This window comes from Triticum dicoccoides, chromosome 7A (assembly GCF_002162155.2).
Source record: "Triticum dicoccoides isolate Atlit2015 ecotype Zavitan chromosome 7A, WEW_v2.0, whole genome shotgun sequence".
Lineage (NCBI taxonomy): Eukaryota > Viridiplantae > Streptophyta > Magnoliopsida > Poales > Poaceae > Triticum > Triticum dicoccoides.
The window spans coordinates 1,379,022-1,400,793 of NC_041392.1; positions in this window are offsets into that span (position 1 = coordinate 1,379,022).

The following is a 21,772-nucleotide window of genomic DNA, read 5'->3' on the forward strand; positions in this document are numbered from 1 at the left end:
CGCCCTCGCCGTCGCCCGCGCCCCCTACCCCGAGCGCGCGCCCACTGCCCCGTCGCCATCCTCGCCGCCGACCCCGCGGTCCTCCTGGTCCGGCCTGCGCCCTCCCTAGCTAGCATTTTTTTCATATATATGCTTGTTTTTTAAATATATGTATATATGTTCTCTGTGTATATATATGTTCATGTATATATGCAAAAGATAGTTTTTTAGAAAAATTAGGATTTTTTCTGTTCATAGATTTTTTTGGTGATATTAATTATAGTAAATATGCAAATGTTTGTATATTCATATGAACAATGAATTAGGCAATACTACTTCATGTATTTTTAAGAAGGAAGAAGAAGAAAAAGAATGAGAGGAAAAAGGAAATAAGAAGAGGAAGAAAAGAGAAGAAGAGGGGAGAGGAAGAAGAGGAGAAATAAATAAGAAGAAGAAAAAAGAAGAATAAGAAGAGGAGAAGAAGAAAGGAATAGAGGACTTTTTATTTCTTCTTTGTTTTCTTATGTTTTATCGGGTCTGTCGTCGTCGATATACCCCTCCCGATAACTTCAACACGAGGGGGGGGGTCGATATACCCCAGCCCTCCCCGATAATATTATTTTCCCATGTACGTATGTCGTGTCGATATAAACTCCCGATAACTTCAACACGTGGGGGGGTCGATATACCCGCTCCCTGATAACATTATTTTCCCATTTATGTATCTCATCGTTGTCGATATACCCCCTCCCGATAACTTCAACATGAGGGGGGGTCGATATACCCCCTCCCGATAACTTCAACACGTGGGGGGGTCGATATACCCCCTCCCCGATAACTTCAACACGTGGGGGTCGATATACCCGCTCCCAGATAACATTATTTTCCCGTGTATATATCTCATCGTTGTCGATATTACCCCCTCCCGGATAACTTCGACAGTGAAAACTCTCGAGGACACCCAAACTAATATATCCACGTGCTATCATGTTTGTGTAATAATTTCCATGTTGTAATATATATTTGCAGAAACAATGGAGCACAGACGAGACGAGGAAGCAGAAGAGAGGTTGCGAGACATAATCTTAGACAGAGGTGATGTCATGTCGTGTTTTCTTAACGACAATGATGGTCTGGAAGAATAGCAGGGTGAAGAAGCAGGTCCGGAAGAACAGCAGGGTGAAGAAGCAGGTCCGGAAGAACAGGGTGACGGCTCCGGTGACCGAACAGAGTCCGACCAGGTAAATATATTAGTTAAGCCTGTGCTGAGACTAGCTAATTGATGCATTCATTGTTTTGGTATGTACACATATTAATTAACTCTCGTCTTTCTTCTTTTTCTAGCCCTCCGGATCAAGCACAACTTCGGTAAAGAGGCGAGGCCCGAAGAAAAAGTTGCACGAGGATGAAAGGTTTGAGATCACAGCAATCACGCGCGATGGCCTACCGATTGAACCCATCCGGACAAAGGATGCATTTACTGCTCAGTGCGAGGTTCTTGTTAGGGACAAGATCCCGATCAGCATCCACCAATGGTTTAAGCCGGCTAAAGAAGACCCTGAGGTGTCTTATGTCAATGATATGCAGAAAGATGATCTTTGGAATGAGCTGAAGGCAAATTTCACCCTACCGCCAGAGGAGGATCCAGAGAAGCCGGTTATAGAGCAATTAATTAAGTCTGCTGCTCTTAAGAAGATGGCAGAGCTATTCAGGAGGTGGAAGAATGAGATGAAAAGGTTTGTCGACAAAGAAGAGACACCACAATTCATCGGAAAATATGAGAAGATCAGAGATCAATGGCCCGCATTTGTGGCCCACAAGACATCGGATAAGAGTAAGAAGATGTCGGAGACAAACAAGAAAAATGTTGCAAAGAAGAAGCTTCACTATCGCACGGGGTCAGGTGGCTACCTCAAAGGCCGGCCTAAGTGGGAAAAGGCTGAGACTGATCTGCTTGATAAAGGGATCGAACCAGAGACAATGAACTGGCCAGACCATTGCCGAACTTGGTTCTTTGGGGCTGGCGGATCCTTGGACCCTGTAATAGGGAAGTGCATTTGGTCGGACGAGCAACTTGACATACCCTTCAAGAAACTTCGATACTATACCGATGCAGCGCAGAAAGGGACGTTCCTTCCAGACAGAGAGAACGACGAGCTCACAAAGGTCCTCGGAAATCCTGAGCACTCTGGATGGACACGAGGCACGTCAAGCTCCATTCCGTGGAAGGCTGGGTTTCCGGACGCAGGCGGTTACAAATGCCACGAGAGGAGGAAGAAAATGCAGCAGACCGAACTGCAGGCGCTGCACGCAAGGGTACAAGCGATAGAGGAACGAGAAGCAAATCGCAGCAAACGACTTGCCGAAGCTTCTCGTGAAGCTACCCCGCCATCTTAGCGGAGAAGCAGCGTGGCTTCCACTGAGCTGCTTCAGCCGGAGTATGTCTTGACGGCTCCTGCCAGTTATCCCGTGGATGCTATCACGGAGTCTCAAAATTGCCACCTTATGACGCAATGGATTAATATGAAGGTCAAGGCGGCTGTTGGCTATGTTTTTCCTAATGAACCCGGCGCAACTTTTCACTGCCGGCTGATTCCAAAAGGATACACTACTAGGGAAAAGGCTAGCAGCAGTGCGGGTTTTAGGCCTATCAGCAGCGCGGGTGCCCGCGCTACCAATAAGGCGCTACATCTAACTCTTAGTAGTAGCGCTGCCTGTACCCGCGCTACCACTATTGACTATAGCAGCAGCGCTTTTCAGGAACGTGCTGCTATTATTTAGCTGTAGCGATTTCCTGATCCAGCGCTACTGTTATATCTTTCACCATTTCCCCATTCCGGCTTTGATAAACTGCAATTTCCAGATACTAGGTACTACTAGATATCAATTTCATAAAGCATTATAGGTACTAGGTAGTACTCCCTCGGTTCGAAATTACTCGTCGTGGTTTTAGTTCAAATTTGAACTCAAACCACGACGAGTAATTTGGAACCGAGGGAGTACTAGATAACAATTTCATATATACTCAACATGCATCCTCAAGCAGTACAAGGTGACATCGACGACAATCATCATATTTAGTTCTAGATGATATCGACGACGATCATCATATGTAGTTCTACATGATATCGACGACGATCATCATATGTAGTTCTAGATGATATAGCCACACACACATATATAGTTATAGATGATATCGACGACGATCATCATCCTCAAGCCTGGGCGGTGGGTGTTCCTGATAGTAATTAGGATGGCCTGTCCAGCACGAAGATTCTTGCCAACAAGGAATCTCTTCCACCCAACCGAGTTCAACTGTGTGCGATCATCTGTGCCCATGTGGTGACGGAGCCCCTTGCGGTAAGGCGTAGTCCAACTGAGCCTTCTACATCAGGCTCGATACCACAACTCACAGATAGTTTCTTTGGCAATCTCTGAATAAGAAAAACATATCAATTAATAAATAGCCTCACACATACTCTTGCAAATATATTTCTATTAAGTCTAGATTTCTACACTATCAAAAGACACAGTACTACGCATTTGTACTAATTAATCATGAATTCTACTAATAAGTATATATATGGATTATCTACACTATTAATAGTTCCTTGGATTCTACACTAATAAGCATGTGATCAGACTCTACACTAAAGTATATCATCGACTAGATTCCACAAAGCATATCATTAGACTCTACACTAAGCTTATCATCGGATTCACTAAGCATATAATCGGATAATTTGCATTTGTAAGTATAACAATAAAGCATATATATATATATATATATATCATCAAATTACTACATGCAGTACGTATAACATACCATTTCACGCCGATCGACCATGGTACTTGTCAGGCGGGTCACGAATGGCACCCCGACAAAGTCATCACGTGGCGGAATTATGTCCCATAGGTTGCACACCTCCTCCTCGCTCAGCCTCATTCTTTGAGCTATGATGGCTTCATGAAGTGGGTTCTCATCATCTTCATTGAGTGGGTCCTTATTATCTTCATCATCTTCGTCATCTTCATCATCTTCCACCAGGTTGATATAAATGACAACCAGCTTGGGTATTTCTGCTCTGAAGGAGAATCTGATCAACTCACCACCAGTAAGACGCATGCGAACGAGGAAACAGGCCCATCCATCTCCTCCAACCTGCGACATATTGCATCCTTTCTCGACCTCCATAGTGTACGGCCCCCCAGGAGCCTCAAATGTCACAGTGTCTCCTGTCAGCTTGTTGAATTTCAACTTCACATTGCATGGGACGATCTGTGTAAGAAAAGCAAAATGACACAATGCAGTAATGCCAACACTAAAAATAAAATAGTTGTTACATTTCATCTAATTTCTTACCACCGCATGACGAAAACTCTGATGGAAGTAGAAGCCGAATAGCTTGCCAGTTGCAAGGCTGCTGGCGCACCTTGACTTGCACAGTCGACATAGTGGTGCTGGTGGTGGCACCATTTTCCTAAAGCAATATGAGCAAAGGATTAATGATTTAACTAAATTGGCACCTACATTTTGCCAAAAAATAACTTATTACAAAAAAACTAAATCGAGCATACTAAATCAACTAAATCAACTAGCATACTAAATCCACTAGCATACTAAATCCACTAGCATACTAAATCAACTAAATCAAAATGTTCTAAATCAACTAGCCTACTAAATCAACTAAATCAACTAGCCTACTAAATAAAATAAATCAAAATGTTCTAAATCAACTAGCCTACTAAATCAACTGAATCATATCAACTAAATCAAAATGTTACATATGAAAGCCTACTAAATCAAAATGTATCAGGGAGGAGGGACAAGGAGGGGCGACTCGAGGAGGGAGAAGATAGTAGGACGGAGGAGGAAGGCGGAGCGAGGAGGCGCCGGCCGGCGGCGAGTGGAGGGAGGACGGATCAAGGAGGAAGGCGGACCGAGGAGGGGGCGGCCAGCGGCGAGTGGAGGGAGGACGGAGGAGGAGGCCGGTACCGAGTCCAGCCAGGAGGATGAGGTGACAGCGGCGCAGATCGGGGGAGGGGCGACGGGGGAGGACCGGCAGCGTGGGGGTGAGGAGGAGACCGTGAGTGTGTGTGAGTGTGATCTGTGGATGAGGCTAGTGAGGGGGGGGAGATGGAACGGCATAGCAGTAGCGCGCTATAGGTAAACGCGCTACTGCTAAGCGACCTATCAGTAGCGCCTTTCGGCATGAACGCGCTACTGCTATGTGTCAGTATGTAAAAATAGACATAGACATAAAAAATACATTGATCATCAATGGTCTTTTGTGTACAATCTGATTTGTCAATAGGAATCCTCGCCGGTTGGTTTAAGAACTGGCGAAGACTCCTATTGCGGGCACAGATCCTACATATAGAGTTCAATGAAGACCAAGTGCTTGTGAAAGTTGTAGAAGAAACATATTTAAGGTGGGTAAAACTCTCTTCACGGAGCGAGGTGGGACTAAATTTTTGTAGTTAACTTAGCAGTAGCAATTATTGCCTGAATGCGCTACTGCTACGTTACGTAGCAGTAGTGTTGTTTATTTTAACGCGCTGCTGCTATAACTGGCCTCACAGCGGCGTCGTGGGAATTTTAGCAGTAGCGCTTCTTGGAGTGCACACGCTACTGATAAACTTGTTTCAGCAGTGAGTTTCTATGGCCCGCGCTACTGCTACTTAGCAGCAGCGCCTGATTTTAAAGCGCGCTGCTGGTAAGATTCAGTGTATAGGCTTTTCCCTAGTAGTGATATGCTAAGGTGATGGTGGATGAAATAATGGCGGGATTTGAGGCCCTCCAGCTTGAACACCCTACCGGAGAAGGGGAGACTCGGCTAGGTTCTTCTCTAAAGACTCCATGCCTATGGCGGAAGGAGCTCATCAACCTTCTGAACTGGACGCCTCCGACTCCTCCTCCTCCTCCAGCGAGTCAGGGCACTCCGCCTCCTCCACCGCCTCCTCCTCCGGTGAGTGACGATCAGGGCACTCGGCCGGCTCCTTCTCCGGCGCATGGCGGCACTCCGCCTCCTTCTCCGCCTGCGTCGGCGCGCCCGAGCAGCCAGCCTCATCCTTCTCCGCCTCGTCAGCAAGGGCGGAAGAGACCCGCCGCCGCTCCGGCAGCTGCTCCGGTGCGTCGTAGTTCTTCTCCTCCGCCTCGTAAGCACGTAAAGAAGACAACCGCTCCGTCTGCTCGGCCGGCGTCTAGCAGTACAGCCAGAGGCGGGACGACATACATATTCGGTCCTTCTCTGAAGACTCCAGAGAAGTTACCGTACGAGAGGACCCCGGAGGAGAATGCGAAGATCGCGCAAACCGAAGTGGATGACTGGTTTCAAGGGTTGAAAGCAAAGAGACATCCACCTCTGGAGGAGAAGGTAGATCCGGTGAAAGCGAAGCGCACTCTGGCTGCCCTGGCAAAACCACCCAAGTCTCCGCCGAAAGGCAACTATGAGCGCATTATTGGAAAGACATGGGCCAAAGCGGATCGGTCGGGAAGTACAGTCAGTGATCAAAGGATGAAAGAACGACGACCAGCTGGGAAACAAATTGCCTAGTGTTGGGGAACGTAGTAATTTCAAAAAAAATTCCTACGCACACGCAAGATCATGGTGATGCATAGCAACGAGAGGGGAGAGTGTTGTCCACGTACCCTCGTAGACCGAAAGCGGAAGCGTTATATCAACGCGGTTAATGTAGTCATACGTCTTCACGATCCGACCGATCCAAGCACCGTTACTCCGGCACCTCCGAGTTCTTGGCACACGTTCAGCTCGATAACGATCCCCGGGCTCCGATCCAGCAAAGCGTCGGGGAGGAGTTCCGTCAGCACGACGGCGTGGTGACGATCTTGATATTCTACCGTCGCAGGGCTTCGCCTAAGCACCGCTACAATATGACCGAGGTGGAATATGGTGGAGGGGGGCACCGCACATGGCTAAGGAACGATCATGAAGATCAACTTGTGTGTCTAGAGGTGCCCCCCTGCCCCCGTATATAAAGGAGCAAGGGGGAGGGGCGGCCGGCCTAGGAGGGGGCGCGCCAAGGGGAGTCCTACTCCCACCGGGAGTAGGACTCCCTCCTTCCTTGTTGGAGTAGGAGAAGGGGAAAGAGGGGGAGAGGAAGAAGGAAAAGGGGGCTGCGCCCCTTGTCCAATTCGGACCAGAGGGGGAGCGCAGGCCTCCTTCCTTTTGGCCTCTCTCCTCTATTCCTGTATGGCCCAATAAGGCCCATATACTCCCCGGCGAATTCCCGTAACTCTCCGGTACTCCGAAAAATACCTGAATCACTCGGAACCTTTCCGAAGTCCGAATATAGTCGTCCAATATATCGATTTTTACGTCTCGACCATTTCGAGACTCCTCGTCATGTCCCCGATCTCATCCGGGACTCTGAACTCCTTCGGTACATCAAAACATATAAACTCATAATATAACTGTCATCGTAACGTTAAGCGTGCGGACCCTACGGTTCGAGAACAATGTAGACATGACCGAGACACGTCTCCGGTCAATAACCAATAGCGGAACCTGGATGCTCATATTGGCTCCTACATATTCTACGAAGATCTTTATCGGTCAGACCGCATAACAACATACGTTGTTCCCTTTGTCATCGGTATGTTACTTGCCCGAGATTCGATCGTCGGTATCTCAATACCTAGTTCAATCTCGTTACCGGCAAGTCTCTTTACTCGTTCTGTAATACATCATCTCGCAACTAACTCATTAGTTACAATGCTTGCAAGGCTTAAGTGATGTGCATTACCAAGAGGGCCCAGAGATACCTCTCCGACAATCGGAGTGACAAATCCTAATCTCGAAATACGCCAACCCAACATGTACCTTTGGAGACACCTGTAGAGCACCTTTATAATCACCCAGTTACGTTGTGACATTTGGTAGCACACAAAGTGTTCCTCCGGCAAACGGGAGTTGCAGAATCTCATAGTCATAGGAACATGTATAAGTCATGAAGAAAGCAATAGCAACATACTAAACGATCGGGTGCTAAGCTAATGGAGTGGGTCATGTCAATCAGATCATTCAACTAATGATGTGATCCCGTTAATCAAATGACAACTCTTTGTCCATGGTTAGGAAACATAACCATCTTTGATTAACAAGCTAGTCAAGTAGAGGCATACTAGTGACACTCTGTTTGTCTATGTATTCACACATGTATTATGTTTCCGGTTAATACAATTCTAGCATGAATAATAAACATTTATCATGATATAAGGAAATAAATTATAACTTTATTATTGCCTCTAGGGCATATTTCCTTCAGTCTCCTACTTGCACTAGAGTCAATAATCTAGTTCACATCACCATGTGATTTAACACCAATAGTTCACATCTTTATGTGATTAGTTCACATCTCCATGTGACTAACACCCGAAGGGTTTACCAGAGTCAATAATCTAGTTCACATCGCTATGTGATTAACACCCAAAGAGTGATCATGTTTTGTTTTGTGAGAGAAATTTAGTCAATGGGTCTGCAAAATTCAGATCCGTATGTATTTTGCAAAATTCTATGTCTACAATGCTCTGCATGGAGCTACTATAGCAAATTGCTCCCACTTTCAATATGTATCCAGATTGAGACTTAGAGTCATCTGGATCAATGTCAAAACTTGCATCGATGTAACTCTTTTACGATGAACCTTTTGTCACCTCCATAATCGAGAAACATATCCTTATTCCACTAAGGATAATTTTGACCGCTGTCCAGTGATCTACTCCTAGATCACTATTGTACTCCCTTGCCAAACTCAGTGTAGGGTATACAATAGATCTGGTACACAGCATGGCATACTTTATAGAACCTATGGCTGAGGCATAGGGAATTACTAACATTCTCTTTCTATCTTCTGCCGTGGTCGGGCTTTGAGTCTTACTCAACTTCACACCTTGTAACACAGGCAAGAAACTCTTTCTTTGACTGTTCCATTTTGAACTACTTCAAAATCTTGTCAAGGTATGCACTCATTGAAAAAACTTATCAAGCGTCTTGATCTATCTCTATAGATTTTGATGCTCAATATGTAAGCAGCTTCACCGAGGTCCTTCTTCGAAAAACTCCTTTCAAATACTCCTTTATGCTTTGCAGAATAATTCTACATTATTTCCGATCAACAATATGTCATACATATACTTATCAGAAATGCTATAGTGCTCCCACTCACTTTCTTGTAAATACAGGCTTCACTGCAAGTCTGTATAAAACTATATGCTTTGATCAACTTATCAAAGCGTATATTCCAACTCCGAGATGCTTGCACCAGTCCATAGATGGATCGCTGGAGCTTGCATATTTTGTTAACACCTTTAGGATCGACAAAACCTACTAGTTGCATCGTATACAACTCTTCTTTAATAAATCCGTTAGGGAATGCAGTTTGTTTATCCATTTGCCAAATTTCATAAAATGCGGCAATTGCTAACATGATTCGGACAGACTTAAGCATAGATACGATTGAGAAACTCTCATCATAGTCAACACCTTGAACTTGTCGAAAACCTTTTTGCGACAATTCTAGCTTTGTAGATAGTAACACTACTATCAGTGTCCGTCTTCCTCTTGAAGATCCAATTATTTTCTATGGCTTGCCGATCATCGGGCAAATCCATCAAAGTCCATACTTTGTTCTCATACATGGATCATATCTCAGATTTCATGGCCTCAAACCATTTCGCGGAATCTGGGCTCATCATCGCTTCCTCATAGTTCGCAGGTTCCTCATGGTCTAGTAACATGACTTCCAGAACAGGATTACCGTACCACTCTGGTGCGGATCTTACTCTGGTTTACCTACGAGATTCGGTAGTAACTTGATCCGAAGTTACATGATCATCATCATTATCTTCCTCACTAATTGGTGCAGGAGTCACAAGAACAGATTTCTGTGATGAACTACTTTCCAATTAGGGAGCAGGTACAGTTACCTCATCAAGTTCTACTTTCCTCCCACTCACTTCTTTCGAGAGAAACTCCTTCTCTAGAAAGGATCCATTCTTAGCAATGAATGTCTTGCCTTCGGATCTGTGATAGAAGGTGTACCCAACTGTCTCCTTTGGGTATCCTATGAAGACACATTTCTCCGATTTGGGTTTGAGCTTATCAGGATGAAACTTTTTCATATAAGCATTGCAACCCCAAACTTTAAGAAACGACAACTTTGGTTTCTTGCCAAACCATAGTTCAGATTGTGTCATCTCAACGGACTTAGATGGTGCCCTTTTTAACGTGAATGCAGCTGTCTTTAATGCATAATCCATAAACAATATTGGTAAATCGGTAAGAAACATCATAGATTGTACTATATCCAATAAAGTACGGTTATGACGTTCGGACACACCATTATGCTGTGGTGTTCCAGGTGGCATGAATTTGTGAAACTATTCCACATTGTTTTAATTGAAGACCAAACTCGTAACTCCAATATGTCTCCGCGATCAGATCGTAGAAACCTTTTTTTTCTTGTCACGATGATTTTCCACTTCACTATGAAATTCTTTGAACTTTTCAAATGTTTCAGACTTATATTTCATCAAGTACATATACCCATATCTGCTCAAATCATCTATGAAGGTCAGAAAATAATGATACCTGCCGCGAGCTTTAACACTCATCGGATCGCATACATCAGTATGTATTATTTCCAATAAGTCAGTTGCTCGCTCCATTGTTCAGGAGAACAGAGTCTTAGTCATCTTGCCCATGAGGCATGGTTCACAAGCATCAAGTGATTCATAATCAAGTGATTCCAAAAGCCCATCAGCATGGAGTTTCTTCATGCGCTTTACACCAATATGACCTAAACGGCAGTGCCACAAATAAGTTGCACTATCATTATTAACTTTGCATCTTTTAGTTTCAATATTATGAATATGTGTATCACTATGATCGAGATCCAACGAACCATTTTCATTGGGTGTGTAACCATATAAGGTTTTATTCATGTAAACAGAACAACAATTTATTCTCTTACTTAAATGAATAACCGTATTGCAATAAATATGATCAAATAATATTCATGCTCAACGCAAACACCAAATAACACTTATTTAGGTTCCACACTAATCCCGAAAGTATAGAGAGTGTGCGATGATGATCATATCAATCTTGGAACCACTTCCAACTCTCATCGTCACTTCACCCTTAACTAGTCTCTGTTCATTCTGCAACTCCCGTTTCGAGTTACTAATCTTAGCAACTGAACTAGTACCAAATACTGAGGGGTTGCTATGAACACTAGTAAAGTACACATCAATAACATGTATATCAAATATACCTTTGTTTACTTTGCCATCCTTTCTTATCCACCAAATACTTGGGGTAGTTCCGCTTCCAGTGACCAATCCCTTTGCAGTAGAAGCACTTAGTCTCAGGCTTAGGACCAGACTTGGGTTTCTTCACTTGAGTAGCAACTTGCTTGCCATTCTTCTTGAAGTTCCCCTTCTTCCTTTTGCCCTTTTCTTGAAACTAGTGGTCTTGTCTACCATCAACACTTGATGTTTTCGTTGATTTCTACCTTCGTCGATTTTAGCATCACGAAGAGCTTGGGAATCGTTTCCGTTATCCCTTGTATATTATAGTTCATCACGAAGTTCTACTAACTTGGTGATGGTGACCAGAGAATTCTGTCAATCACTATTTTATCTGGAAGATTAACTCCCACTTGATTCAAGCAATTGTAGTACCCAGACAATCTGAGCACATGCTCACTAATTGAGCGATTCTCCTCCATCTTTTAACTATAGAACTTGTTGGAGACTTCATATCTCTCAACTCGGGTATTTGCTTGAAATATTAACTTCAACTCCTGGAACATCCCATATGGTCCATGACGTTCAAAACGTCTTTGAAGTCCCGATTCTAAGCCGTTAAGCATGGTGCACTTAAACTATCAAGTAGTCATCATACTGAGCTAGCCAAACATTCATAACGTCTGCATTTGCTCCTGCAATAGGTCTGTCACCTAGCGGTGCATCAAGGACATAATTCTTCTGTGCAGCAATGAGGATAGACCTCAGATTACGGATCCAATCCGCATCATTGCTACTAACATCTTTCAATACAATTTTCTCTAGTAACATATCAAAATAAACATATGAAAGCAACAACGCGAGCTATTGATCTACAACATAGATATGCTAATACTACCAGGACTAAGTTCATGATAAATTAAAGTTCAATTAATCATATTACTTAAGAACTCCCACTTAGAAAGACATCCCTCTAATCTTCAAATCAACTAAACCATAACCGATCATCACGTGAAATGGAGTAGTTTTCAATGGTGAACATCACTATGTTGATCATATCTACTATATGATTCACGCTCGACCTTTCGGTCTCAGTGTTCCGAGGCCATATCTGCATATGCTAGGCTCGTCAAGTTTAACCTGAGTATTCTGCGTGTGCAAAACTTGTTGGGGAACGTAGCAGAAATTCAAAATTTTCCTACGTGTCACCAAGATCTATCTATGGAGAAACTAGCAACGAGGGGAAGGAGAGTGCATCTACATACCCTTGTAGATTGCTAAGCGAAAGCGTTCAAGTGAACGGGGTTGATGGAGTCGTACTCGTCGTGATTCAAATCACCGATGATCCTAGTGCCGAACGGACGGCACCTCCGCGTTCAACACATGTACAGCCCGGTGACGTCTCCCACGCCTTGATCCAGCAAGGAGAGAGGGAGAGGTTGAGGAAGACTCCGTCCAACAGCAGCACAACGACGTGGTGGTGGTGGAGGAGCGTGGCAATCCAGCAGGGCTTCGCCAAGCACCATGGGAGAGGAGGAGTAGGGAGGGAGGTAGGGCTGCGCCAGAACTTCGTGTGTAGCTCCCATGCGTCTCCCCACTATATATAGGGGTGGAGGTGCTGGTTTCTTGCCCTCCAAGTCCATTGGGGCGTTGGCCAAGGTGGGAGGAAAGAAATCCCATCATTTCCTTCCCCACTGATTGTTATCCCCCCTTTTTAGGGATCTTGATCTTATCCCTTTGGGATATGATCTTATTCCTTCTAAGGGGGGATCTTGGTGCACCTTGACCAGGGGTGTGGGGCCTTGCCCCCACTACCCACGTTCATGTGGGTCCCCCCATGCAGGTGGGCCCCACTCTGGAACCTTCTAGAACCTTCCCGGTACAATACCGAAAAATCCCGAACATTTTCCGGTGGCCAAAATAGGACTTCCCATATATAAATCTTTACCTCCGGACCATTCCGGAACTCCTCGTGACGTCCGGGATCTCATCCGGGACTCCGAACAACATTCGGTAACCACATACGAACTTCCTTTATAACCCTAGCATCATCGAACCTTAAGTGTGTAGACCCTACGGGTTCGGGAGACATGTAGACATGACCGAGACGTTCTCCGGTCAATAACCAACAGCGGGATCTGGATACCCATGATGGCTCCCACATGTTCCACGATGATCTCATCGGATGAACCACGATGTGAAGGACTTAATCAATCCCGTATTCAATTCCCTTTGTCTATCGGTATGTTACTTGCCCGAGATTCGATCGTCGCTATCCAATACCTTGTTCAATCTCGTTACCGGCAAGTCACTTTGCTCGTTCCGTAACACATCATCCCGTGATCAACTCCTTGGTCACATTGCGCATATGATGATGTCCTACCGAGTGGGCCCAGAGATACCTCTCCGTTTACACGGAGTGACAAATCCCAGTCTCGATCCGCATAAAACAATAGATACTTTCGGAGATACCTGTAGTGCACCTTTATAGTCACCCAGTTACGTTGTGACGTTTGATACACCCAAAGCACTCCTACGGTATCCAGGAGTTACACGCTCTCATGGTCGAAGGAAGAGATACTTGACATTGGCAAAGCTCTAGCAAATGAACTACACGATCTTTTGTGCTAGTCTTAGGATTGGGTCTTGTCCATCACATCATTCTACTAATGATGTGATCCCGTTATCAACGACATCCAATGTCCGTAGCCAGGAAATCATGACTATCTGTTGATCACAACGAGCTAGTCAACTAGAGGCTCACTAGGGACATATTGTGGTCTATGTATTCACACGTGTATTACGATTTCCGGATAATACGGTTATAGCATGAATAAAATACAATTATCATGAACAAGGAAATATAATAATAATACTTTTATTATTGCCTCTAGGGCATATTTCCAACAGTCTCCCACTTGCACTAGAGTCAATAATCTAGTTCACATCGCCATGTGATTAACACTCACAGGTCACATCGCCATGTGACTAACACCCAAGAGATTACTAGAATCAGTAGTCTAGTTCACATCACTATGTGATTAATACTCAATGAGTTTTAGGTTTGATCATGTTGCTTGTGAGAGAGGTTTTAGTGAACGGGTCCGAACCTTTCAGATCCGTGTGTGCTTTACAAATCTCTATGTCATCTCCTAGATGTAGCTACCACGCTCTATTTGGAGCTATTCCAAATAACTGTCCCACTTGGAGCTATTCTAAATTGTTGCCCCATTATACGTATCCGGTATCTCTACTTAGAGCTATCCGGATAGGTGTTAAGCTTGCATCGACGTAACCTTTATGACGAACTCTTTTACCACCTCCATAATCGAGAAAATTCCTTAGTCCACTAGTTACTAAGGATAACTTTGACCGCTGTCTGTGATCCATTCTTGGATCACTCTTGTACCCCTTGACTAACTCATGGCAAGGCACACTTCAGGTGCGGTACACAGCATAGCATACTGTAGAGCCTATGTCTTAAGCATAGGAGACGACCTTCGTCCTTTCTCTCTATTCTGCCATGGTCGAGCTTTAAGTCTTAACTTCGTACCTTACAACTCAGGCAAGAACTTCTTCTTTGACTGATCCATCTTGAACACCTTCAAGATCATGTCAAGGTATATGCTCATTTTGAAAGTATTATTAAGCATTTTGATCTATCCTTATAGATCTCGATGCTCAATGTTCAAGTAGCTTAATCCAGGTTTTCTATTGAAAAACACCTTTCAAATAACCCTATATGCTTTCTAGAAAATCATTTCTGATCATCAACATGTCAACAACGTATACTCATCAGAAATTCTATAGTGCTCCAACTCACTTCTTTGGAAATACAAGTTTCTCATAAAACTTTGTACAAACCCAAAATCTTTGATCATCTCATCAAAGTGCACATTCCAACTCCGAGATGCTTACTCCAGTCCTTAGAAGGATTGCTGGAGCTAGCATACCTTTTAGCATCCTTAGGATCGACAAAACCTTTCTGATTTTATCGCATACAACCTTTCCTTACGACTGGTAAGGAAACTCGTTTTGACATCCATCTGCCAGATTTCATAAATGCAGCTTGTGCTAACGTGATTCCGACGGACTTAAGCATCGCTACGGATGAGAAAATCTCATCGTAGTCAACTCCTTGAACTTGTGAAAAACTCTTTGCCACAAGTCGAGCTTCATAGACAGTGACATTACCGTCCACGTCCGTCTTCTTCTTAAAGATCCATTTATCTCAATGGCTTGCCGATCATCGGGCAAGTCCACCAAAGTCCATGCTTTGTTCTGATACATGGATCCTATCTCAGATTTCATGGCTCCTAACCATTTGTCGGAATTTGGGCCCACCATCGCTTCTCCATAGCTCGTAGGTTCATTGTTGTCTAGCAACATGACCTTCAAGACAGGATTACTGTACCACTCTAAAGTAGTACGCATCCTTGTCACCCTACGAGGTACGGTAGTGACTTGACCCGAAGTTTCATGATCACTATCATAAGCTTCTACTTCAATTGGTGTAGGTGCCACAGGAACAACTTCCTGTGCCCTGCTACACACTAGTTGTAGTGACGGTTCAATAACCTCATCAAGTCTCCACCATCCTCCCACTCAACTTTTCAAGACAAACTTTTCCTCGAGAAAGGACCCGATTCAAGAAACAATTCCTATTGCTTTTGGATCTGAATTAGGAGGTATACCCAACTGTTTTGGGTGTCCTATGAAGATGCATTTTATCCGCTTTGGGTTCGAGCTTATCAACCTGAAACTTTTTCACATAAGCGTCGCAGCCCCAAACTTTCAAGAAACGACAACTTAGGTTTCTCCAAACCATAATTCAAACGTTGTCGTCTCAACGGAATTACGTGGTACCCTATTAAAGTGAATGTGGTTGTCTCTAATGCCTAACCCGTGAACGATAGTGGTAATTCGATAAGAGAAATCATGGTACGCATCATATCCAATAGGGTGCAACTATGATGTTCGGACACACCATCACACTATGGTGTTCCAGGCGGTATTAATTGTGAAACAATTTCCACAATGTCTTAATTGTGTGCCAAAACTCGTAACTCAGATATTCATCTCTATGATCATATCATAGACATTTTATCCTCTTGTCACAATGATCTTCTACTTCACTCTGAAATTACTTGAACCATTCAATAATTTAGACTTGTGTTTCATCAAGTAAATATTCTCAACATCTACTCGAATCATCTGTGAAGTAAGAACATAACGATATTCACTGCATGCCTCAGCACTCATTGGACTGCACACATCAAAATGTGTTACTTCCAACAAGTTGCTATCTTGTTCCATCTTACTGAAAATGAGGCTTTTCAGTCATCTTGCCCATGTGGTATGATTTGCATATCTCAAGTGATTCAAAATCAAGTGAGTCCAAACGATCCATTTGCATGGAGTTTCTTCATGCATATACACCAATAGACATGGTTCGCATGTCTCAAACTTTTCAAAAATGAGTGAGTCCAAAGATCCATCAACATGGAGCTTCTTCATGCGTTTTATACCAATATGACTTACATGGCAGTGCCACAAGCAAGTGGTACTATCATTACTATCTTATATCTTTTGGCATGAAAATGTGTATCACTACGATCGAGATTTCGATGAACCATTCATTTTAGGTGCAAGACCATTGAAGGTATTATTCAAATAAATAGAGTAACCATTATTCTCTTTAAAAGAATAACCGTATTGCGATAGTCATAATCCAATCATGTCTATGCTCAACGCAAACACCAAATAACAATTATTCAGGTTTTAACACCAATCTCGATGGTAGAGGGAGCGTGCGATGCTTGATCATATCAATATTGGAAACATTTCCAACACATATCGTCAGCTCACTTTAGCTAGTCTCCGTTTATTCTGTAGCTTTTATTTCGAGTTACTGAACCAGTATCTAATACCCTGGTGCTACTAGGAGTACTAGTAAAGTACACATCAACACAATGTATTTCCAATATACTTCTATCGACCTTGCCAGCCTTCTCATCTACCAAGTATCTAGGGTAATTCTGCTCCAGTGGCTGTTCCCTTTATTACAGAAGCACTTAGTCTCGGGTTTGGGTTCAACCTTGGGTTTCTTCACTAGAGCAGCAGCTGATTCGCCGTTTCATGAAGTATCCCTTCTTGCCCTTGCCCTTCTTGAAACTAGTGGTTTCACTAACCATCAACAATTGATGCTCCTTCTTGATTTCTACTTCCGTGGTGTCAAACATCGCGAATATCTCAAGGATCATCATATATGTCCCTGATATATTATAGTTCATCACGAAGCTCTAGCAGCTTGGTGGCAATGACTTTGGAGAAACATCACTATCTCATCTAGAAGATCAAATCCCACTCGATTCAAGTGATTGTTGCACTCAGACAATATGAGCACAAGCTCAACGATTGAGCTTTTCTCCCTTAGTTTGCAGGCTAAGAAAATCGTCGGAGGTCTTATACCTCTTGATGTGGGCACGAGCCTGAAATCCCAATTTCAGCCCTCGAAACATCTCATATGTTCCGCGACGTTTCGAAAAAGTCTTTGGTGCCTCAACTCTAAACCGTTTAACTGAACTATCACGTAGCTATCAAAACGTGTATGTCCGATGTTTGCAACATCCACAGACGACGTTTGGGGTTCAGCACACTGAGCGGTGCATTAAGGACATAAGCTTTCTACTGTCCGCATAATTGCTACTTTCAACTTTCAACTATATTTTCTCTAGGAACATATCTAAAACAGTAGAACTAAAGCGCGAGCTACGACATAATTTGCAAAAACTTTTTGACTATGTTCAGATAATTAAGTTCATCTTATGAACATCCACTCAGATAGACATCCCTCTAGTCATCTAAGTGACTACATGATCCGAGTCAACTAGGCCGTGTCCGATCATCACGTGAGACAGACTAGTCATCATCGGTGAACATCTTCATGTTGATCGTATCTACTATACGACTCATGCTCGACCTTTCGGTCTCCGTGTTCCGAAGCCATGTCTGTACATGCTAGGCTCGTCAAGTTAACCCTAAGTGTTTTCGCTGTGCAAAACTGTCTTACACCCGTTGTATGTGAACGTAAGAATCCATCACACCCGATCATCACGTGGTGCTTAGAAGCGACGAACTGTAGCAACGGTGCACAGTTAGGGGAGAACACTTCTTGAAATTTTGTAAGGGATCATCTTATTTACTACCGTCGTCCTAAGTAAACAAGATGCATAAACATGATAAACATCACATGCAATCAAATAGAGTAGTGACATGATATGGCCAATATCATATAGCTCCTTTGATCTTCATCTTCGGGGCTCCATGATCATCTTGTCACCGGCATGACACCATGATCTCCATCATCATGATCTCCATCATCGTGTCTTCATGAAGTTGTCATGCCAACGACTACTTCTACTTCTATGACTAACGCATTTAGCAATAAAGTAAAGTAGTTTACATGGCGTTCTTCAATGACACGCAGGTCATACAATAAATAAAGACAACTCCTATGGCTCCTGCCGGTTGTCATACTCATCGACATGCAAGTCGTGAATCCTATTACAAGAACATGATCAATCTCATACATCACATATCATTCATCACATTCTTCTTGGCCATATCACATCACAAAGCATACCCTGCAAAAACAAGTTAGACGTCCTCTAATTGTTGTTTGCATGTTTTACATGGCTGCTATGGGTTTCTAGCAAGAACGTTTCTTACCTACGCAAGACCACAACGTGATATGCCAATTTTATTTACCCTTCATAAGGACCCTTTTCATCGAATCCGTTCCGACTAAAGTGGGAGAGACTGGCACCCGCTAGCCACCTTATGCACCAAGTGCATGTCAATCGGTGGAACCTGTCTCACGTAAGAGTACGTGTAAGGTCGGTCCGGGCCGCTTCATCCCACAATACCGTCGAAACAAGATTGGACTAGTAACGGTAAGCATATTGAACAACATCAACGCCCACAACTACTTTGTGTTCTACTCGTGCAAAGAATCTACGCAATAGACCTAGCTCATGATGCCACTGTTGGGGAACGTAGCAGAAATTCAAAATTTTCCTACGTGTCACCAAGATCTATCTATGGAGAAACTAGCAACGAGGGGAAGGAGAGTGCATCTACATACCCTTGTAGATCGCTAAGCGGAAGCGTTCAAGTGAACGGGGTTGATGGAGTCGTACTCGTCGTGATTCAAATCACCGATGATCCTAGTGCCGAACGGACGACACCTCCGCGTTCAACACATGTACAGCCTGGTGACGTCTCCCACGCCTTGATCCAGCAAGGAGAGAGGGAGAGGTTGAGGAAGACTCCGTCCAACAGCAGCACAACGGCGTGGTGGTGGTGGAGGAGCGTGGCAATCCAGCAGGGCTTCGCCAAGCACCATGGGAGAGGAGGAGTAGGGAGAGAGGTAGGGCTGCGCCAGAACTTCGTGTGTAGCTCCCATGTGTCTCCCCACTATATATAGGGGTGGAGGGGCTGGTTTCTTGCCCTCCAAGTCCATTGGGGCGTTGGCCAAGGTGGGAGGAAAGAAATCCCATCATTTCCTTCCCCACCGATTGTTATCCCCCCTTTTTAGGGATCTTGATCTTATCCCTTTGGGATATGATCTTATTCCTTCTAAGGGGGGATCTTGGTGCGCCTTGACCAGGGGTGTGGGGCCTTGCCCCCACTACCCACGTTCATGTGGGTCCCCCCATGCAGGTGGGCCCCACTCCGAAACCTTCTAGAACCTTCCCGGTACAATACCGAAAAATCCCGAACATTTTCCGGTGGCCAAAATAGGACTTCCCATATATAAATCTTTACCTCCGGACCATTCCGGAACTCCTCATGACGTCCGGGATCTCATCCGGGACTCCGAACAACATTCGGTAACCACATACAAACTTCCTTTACAACCCTAGCATCATCGAACCTTAAGTGTGTAGACCCTACGGGTTCGGGAGACATGTAGACATGACCGAGACGTTCTCCGGTCAATAACCAACAGCGGGATCTGGATACCCATGATGGCTCCCACATGTTCCACGATGATCTCATCGGATGAACCACGATGTCAAGGACTTAATCAATCCCATATTCAATTCCCTTTGTCTATCGGTATGTTACTTGCCCGAGATTCGATCGTCGGTATCCAATACCTTGTTCAATCTCGTTACCGGCAAGTCACTTTACTCGTTCCGTAACACATCATCCCGTGATCAACTTCTTGGTCACATTGCGCATATGATGATGTCCTACCGAGTGGGCCCAGAGATACCTCTCCGTTTACACGGAGTGACAAATCCCAGTCTCGATCCGCATAAAACAATAGATACTTTCGGAGATACCTGTAGTGCACCTTTATAGTCACCCAGTTATGTTGTGACGTTTGATACACCCAAAGCACTCCTACGGTATACAGGAGTTACACGCTCTCATGGTCGAAGGAAGAGATACTTGACATTGGCAAAGCTCTAGCAAATGAACTACACGATCTTTTGTGCTAGTCTTAGGATTGGGTCTTGTCCATCACATCATTCTCCTAATGATGATGTGATCCCGTTATCAACGACATCCAATGTCCATAGCCAGGAAACCATGACTATCTGTTGATCACAACGAGCTAGTCAACTAGAGGCTCACTAGGGACATATTGTGGTCTATGTATTCACACGTGTATTACGATTTCCGGATAATACAGTTATAGCATGAATAAAAGACAATTATCATGAACAAGGAAATATAATAATAATACTTTTATTATTGCCTCTAGGGCATATTTCCAACAAAACTGGCTTGCACCCGTTGTAGATGGACGTAGAGCTTATCACACCCGATCATCACGTGGTGTCTGGGCACGACGAACTTTGGCAACGGTGCATAATCAGGGAGAACACTTTTATCTTGAAATTTAGTGAGAGATCATCTTATAATGCTACTGTCAATCAAAGAAAGATAAGATGCATAAAAGATAAACATCACATGCAATCAATATAAGTGATATGATATGGCCATCATCATCTTGTGCTTGTGATCTCCATCTCCGAAGCACCGTCGTGATCACCATCGTCACCGGCACGACACTTGATCTCCATTGTAGCATCGTTGTCGTCTCGCCAATCTTATGCTTCTATGACTATCGCTATCGCTTAATGATAAAGTAAAGCATTACAGGGCGATTGCATTGCATACAATAAAGCGAGAACCATATGGCTCCTGCCAGTTGCCGATAACTCGGTTACAAAACATGATCATCTCATACAATAAAATTTAGCATCATGCCTTGACCATATCACATCACAACATGCCCTGCAAAAACAAGTTAGACGTCCTCTAGTTTGTTTGTTGCAAGTTTTACGTGGCTGCTACGAGCTTAAGAAAGAACCAATCTTACCTACGCATCAAAACCACAACGATAGTTTGTCAAGTTGGTGCTGTTTTAACCTTCGCAAGGACCGGGCGTAGCCACACTTGGTTCAACTAAAGTTGGAGAAACTGACACCCGCCAGCCACCTG